The sequence below is a fragment of the Halyomorpha halys genome, unplaced genomic scaffold (genome assembly GCF_000696795.3).
Source record: "Halyomorpha halys isolate HHAL.00 unplaced genomic scaffold, Hhal_1.1 Scaffold555.1, whole genome shotgun sequence".
Taxonomy (NCBI): domain Eukaryota; kingdom Metazoa; phylum Arthropoda; class Insecta; order Hemiptera; family Pentatomidae; genus Halyomorpha; species Halyomorpha halys.
In genome coordinates, this window is record NW_027116372.1 from 90,481 (window position 1) to 97,059 (window position 6,579).

The 6,579-nt window shown below is 30.4% G+C and overlaps 1 protein-coding gene across 1 annotated transcript in view; it reads left to right on the plus strand.

The window, feature by feature from the left end:
* Hip1 (Huntingtin interacting protein 1) overlaps positions 1-6,579 on the plus strand; it is a 66,334-nt gene that overhangs the window by 35,409 nt on the left and 24,346 nt on the right. The window lies entirely within an intron of this gene.

The following is a 6,579-nucleotide window of genomic DNA, read 5'->3' on the forward strand; positions in this document are numbered from 1 at the left end:
ATAAATAAACAAAACCATATTTATTTATTTTATGCCGACGTTTCGACCTGAGTTTCAGGTCTTCATCAGGGGTTATGGAGTAGAAGGTAGGCCTGCAACTGTGTCAGTGCAACTATCTACACCTCATGGTTAACTTATAGTTTTAGTCGAACTAATATTGTTATTTTATTATTATTTGTATAAACTTGAACTTTTAAACTTTTTCCCTTAAAATTTCATTGCAAAAATTTTCATTAACATTACAAATTACCATCCTATTCTTAAAGCGTTTAGACTAATAGAAAATTTCAATAACACGAAAATTTATTATTTTAAATTAATTATTAGTCAATAATAATTTAACTTCACTGTAATATTTAATCTATTTCGAAGGAATAGTGCAAATTGTGGTAAGTATAATTTTGTCATCCATAATGTGTTACAATGTATATTATTCCAGTCAACTAGGGACCAGATAGGGGGGTTTGGTGGAATGTTTTGGAAAATTTTATCATTTTAGTGTTTTTGGGTAATATTTTGAATTTTCAATTAGGTGATCACCAATTTTTTTCCAGAAATATATAAAAAAAAAAAAAAAAAAAATGAATTCATAATTTTTTCTACCAAAAAGTAAAATTTTCCTGGGGTCAAAACTACTATACTGGTTTTGATTTGAGAAGAGAAAAGTAGTTTTATTTTAAGATGGGACTATTTGATAGAATTTGATGAAATTGATCTGTGTACATCTAGGTACCTCTTTGTATAACCTCAGTATTTCTAATGCTTGAACAAAGATTTAACTTCTGACAGGGTCTCCTCCTCAATAAGATCTATGATGAATATCAATGCATGTTTTCAGTATCTTTTTTATCTCATGTTCTTATTTTATTTACATAATTATTATTGTTTTAATTAACTCATCATAATGTCACCAAACAAATACTGCTCGAATTGGCCTCATTGTTGTTCTTTGGGGACCAACTATCCCGGAATGAAGATTGAGTTTTCATTTGATATTCCAATTTTTATAATCACTCTATACTAGGAATGGATATATCCGAAACAATAATACTGAAATAACATTACTATGTAAGGAAAGAAAGGGATTCGTTGAAACATTTTTATATTAACTATATGGACTGTTCACTCATATCAGATGTGATTGTTTTTGGAAAACAGAGATTTACAAAAATTAGCATTTGTTGGAACTAATATCTTAAGTTGCTATGGATACGACTCTTATTCATAAATGAACCATTGATAAATAAATATCGTATCCATGGTGATTTTATCTATTAGTTTCAGAGTTGGGCAAATATTATTCGATTGGCGAGAAAGGAATACTTTTTTATTCCTGAATTTTCTACTCAAATAATCAATTATTCGAGCAAAACAATTAGAATAACCATTTGAATACTTTTGTATTCATCAATTAATACATTAATACAATCAATGAATACATTTTTATTCGTATACTCGTAAACTCAACATTTTTTGTCTTACAGGCCTATGGTGGTGCATATATGTATATATATTGTAATAATTTATTTTTATTAAAAGTAAAAATAAAAAGAATTTTAATCGTTTTTTTAAACTATTTTCAAACATAAAAGATAATTTGGGTTCAAATTAAGAACTTTAATACTGAATGGATAATAGAATTTTATTTAAATTTTATAATATAAAAGACTCTTAATCTCAGGGCGAGTTGCTAGGCAATCAGAAACAGACACTTATTATAATTACACTTAATTAAATTAATATCTCTTTTAAAAATGTATTTAAATTTAGTTATAACAAAAACTAACCCAGTTCACAATCTTCTTTTGATGGTTGGTGAGTCTTGATGTCTTCTTTCCCAAAATGCTCTGTCTAACCATCAAACATGGCTTCCAGTCACCTCTGCTTATAGGAAATGACTCCTCTCTCCAGGCAATTCAAACCAAAAGTCCCCTATTCTTCTTGGGTGACTCTTTAATGTCTTCTTTTTCAAGATGTCTACCCTTGAGCTAGACAAAAGATGATGATGACATCCTGCCTCCAGGAAACATCATTCCTCCTGCGCCCACAAACAATGAATAAATCTCCAAAACCAAAACCTGCCTCAATGTTCCATGTAAACATCGATTGTTGCACAACAGTTAGGGATTTTTGCAAATGATTTACTTTCTGAATATTATTCTTTAGCACTATTTCTTGATTTCTATTTTTCCTTTAATTTACTGTATTTTCAATTATGAGGGGAAGAGTTAAAATAGTTAGTATAATACTTGAATCTGCTCAACATGGCCTTGATTCAACGGACTTGTTGACTGAAGAATACGTACCGCCATCTTGGTTTTGTTTTGAATCACGAAGTTATTATAGACAATGAAAATTGGTTAGCTTGATTTTGGATAAACAAAACAAATTAGCAATCTTAAAATGATACATAAAATAAAACATATTACAATATATTATGATCGGGTATAGATTAATTTTAAATTTTCTGATTTCTAATATATTAGGGTTCTCGTATATGTTTCTTAACACGCGGTACACGAAAATGCTATTGATTTATTTTTTACTTTTCTGATTTCTAATACATAAGTGTGTTTTGGGATATGCAGAATATGAAAATACTATTTATTTTAGAATAGCGTATCATTTTATTTTAACTTTTCTGATTTCTAATATATTAGGGGCATTTTGTATGTTCCTTAAGACGCAGAATACGAAAATGCTATGACTTTAAGATCGTGTATTGATTTATTTTTCATCGATTTCTGGAGTAGATGCCTAAGGATTACCACCTGGATAGAGTAAGGAATGAGGATATTAGGAGTAGGCTAGGGGTGACCGAAGGAGTTCCAGAGAGGATTGGAAGGAGCAGGCTGTAATAGTATGGGCACTGTCAGCGGATGAGACTTCTGCAATGGGAACAACCAGGAAGACAGAGGAGAGGAAGACCCCGAACCTGATGGAAGGATTGCGTGGAGGAGGACATGGCAGACAGGGGACTTGAGGAGGAAGACTGGAGGGACAGAGAGAAGTGAAGGGATGGTCTGACTTAGAGCTCCAGGCAACCCATTGTGGGAGGGATAAAGCCTGCCAAAGTAAAAGTAAAGTAAAGTAAGAAACATTATTAAAAAAAAAGATATAAAAGAACTATTAAAATAAAAGGAAGATTGTCCAGGTGCGGTCAAAGAAAACTCAAATATTGATTAAACTATTTATATTGAGCCAACATTTCGCCCCATACTGCTGTGCTTTATCAGGGCTAATAAAAAGAAACAAATGATATAAACATAAATGAACATAGTAAATGAAAAATTAAAAACAATGGACAGTAAAACGTAAAAATTAAATAAGAATACTAAAAGGTTTTAGACAATTAATGAAAACTGAAAAAATGTATAACAGATAAAAAAAGAAGAAATAAAAAATACAGTACAAACTAAAAGATGGAAAAAGGGGAATAAGAATAAAGGAATTATTACTTTTGGGAAAATAAAACAACAAAATACTAATGAAACAGTTCAAATAATGAATTAATTACGTTATATATTAACTCCAACTCCTGGCCTATGTTGCCATGAGTCAACTCTGTGGGTTCAGGAGCCCTTGGGGTCTATGCTGCCTCTATAGTGGGTACCCTTAATTTGGGAAAACTTTTGGGGTTGAGTGAGATTCTGACCAAATCACCTCCATGCAAAACCGTTGGTGACTTATATAGTAAACCATAGATATCATCGGTATATTAATATATTGTTTCGATTTCTGGAGGGGGGGGGATCACAGACATTACCACTCATGCATATATGCAGCTGGAGGATTTTAAAGCTAAAGGATTAGCGGTACTTCTTAATATAGTATCGCCACTCTAGAATACTTAATTTATCTAATATTAAAACATATGTTCATTGTTTTGTTTATGACAAATATTGATATTCATTTTAAAAAGTAACCTTAAAAAGCATTTTTCCTGTGGCTAATGATGAGAAAATGGCATTTGTGTCCCTTGAGGATAGAGAATTTTTACAAAGAATGAAGATATGTTCAATAGAACATGAAATGGATCTTTATTTTAGTAAAAAATATATTGAAGATATACTACAAACGAAGTTGTAGGTAAAGCATCCGAATAAGGACTGAAAGATGGTTTGCTGATTCCAAAGTACACTTAATATATTTATGGTGTGAGCAATTAAGAAGCATAAAATCTTGTTTAAAATATTTGAAAATGTCTCCACCCACAACGGTTGATTGGATTAATTACCTTCGTATGTGTATATAGAAAATTAAAAAAAAAAAAAAACTTGCATTGGAGGAGACAGTAAATTTGTGAAAATAGAAGAAAATTTATTTACAAAAAGGAAGTGTGGTAGTTTTTACACAAAACAAACACAATATTATGGACAGAACAATATGAACCATTTATATCGTGAATGACATTTTTTTTTTTACAAACGTGTAGTTTTTGGCGGTCTCTATAGGTACCAACGAAAGATAACATCTATTATTAACAAATTATTACTGTTTAACTTTTAATTGTAAAATAACACTTTTCAACCGAAGCACTACAAATATAAAATAATCACTTGCGGGTGGTGCCGCCACAGAAGTATAACATAGGACGTGTCCTTTTTCTACAAAGGGTTTTCGGAAGGATTTGCTGAGAAATCAAAGTTTTTTTGAATTAGTTAAGGAGAGATCAGAAAGAAGAATACATCTAAGTAGTGTAGATGTATCAGATTCATGGAAAGGATACATGAATTTATACATAATGGGCTACAAACAGAAACTGTAAAGTGAAATATCACTTTGTTGATACAATGGCATTAGTGATTACGCTAAAAATCGAAAGATTGTGGAGATCAACAATCGGAATTTCTTAGCATCTTATTTAGCAGAATTCATGTAGTGTCAACTTTATAAAAAATAAATCGACCTGAAATTCAGAACGAAACGTCGGCATAAAATAAATAAATATGGTTTTGTTTATTTATGTTGTTCTTTGACAAACTTCTCCAAAAATTAGTTGTTTTTTTAACATAAGCACGTGTGTTTATATTATTTTATTTTACATAATTTGATTTATAAGAAATGGCGATACTATATTTAATAAGTACCGAGTTATCCAACTGTCCACTTCTCCATCGTCAATTAGTTATCATGTGTTAAAAATACTCAATTTGATGCTAGCAAAATGTCATGTACTTAAAAAAAAAATAAATATATAAAAAAAAAATGGGTACCTACGGATTCGACTGTCGAATGCACAAAGCAGTAATGGGGCCACGTCATCGAAAGAACGGTTGTCCGCGCCATGTATGTGTATGTATCTGTATCTAATATGTATTTTTTTTATCATTGTTAACATATTATTGAACTTCGTTCTTACAGAGATGAGAAAAAAAAAATAGCTTTAGATAAAACTACAGCTGAAATTGTCATAGATGCGACCTTAATTCATGAATGAACTATTAATAAATGGCTATCGTATCCATGACAATTTTATAGCGGATCTACATATTGGCCATTTGCCGCAAACCCTTGTACAAATGCTTGGCAAACAAAGGAACCATCCAAGCGTCGTATTCACATGCTACAGCAAATATGAACACATGTTTTCTACGTATTATTATGTCTCCTGTTCATTTTAAAACTTATAGTTTGCGTAATTTTTTATATTCTTATCATTGTTAAATGGAATTTGGTCCGGGTGCGGTAAAATAAAACTCAAATAGTAAATTTGTGTATTATTTTTACTTGAGTCAACGTTTCGCCATACGTTGCAGGGCTTCGTGAGGCTATAAAAGATACAAACACTTAACATAAGTACAAAAAAAAAAATTAGTGAAAAATAACAAGGGTATACAATGAAACGTAAAAATAAGAAAAATTAAAGGTTATAAAAAATAAATGAAAACGGTAATAGTAACAGATAATGAGAAGAAATATTAAAGAAAGTACAAATTAAGAGATGAAAAGGGATAAGAATAAAATCAAATTAAAATGAACGAGACAGAATTCTTACCTGTTTTGACAGAAGTCAAAGTCGGACCTTTTTAGCCCTGACGAAGCCCTGCAATGTGGGGCGAAACGTTGGCTCAAATAAAAATACTACTCCAATTTAGTATTTGAGTTTTATTTTACCGCACCCGGACCAAATTCCATTTATTGATACACACGATCAATCAGCAATCTTCCACATTGTTTATTTTATTATTAATACTATTTCGTTTCTTCTTTTCTTTCATTTGTATATTATTTTATTTTTACATTATTTAAACCCTACCTTAATTTATTTTTTTTTTTTGTATTTTATTATTTTACTATGTCAAAATATTTTTAGTTTTTTTTTTGTATCTTTTTGGCCCAGATTAAGCTTTACAAAGTGGGGCGAAGTGTCGAAAAATTAATAGTTAACTATTTTTGTTCTTCTTTGACCGCATCCCTGGCCATCTTCTTTATAATTTGAAATTATACGGTCAATCATTCATATATATTAAAATAAAAAATAAAGTAATAAATTCTCGTAGTTCAGTAGCTCGATAGTTCTAGGTTAGTTCACAAGTGAAAAGAACTACTAACCATAAAATAACCGATTGAACTAAA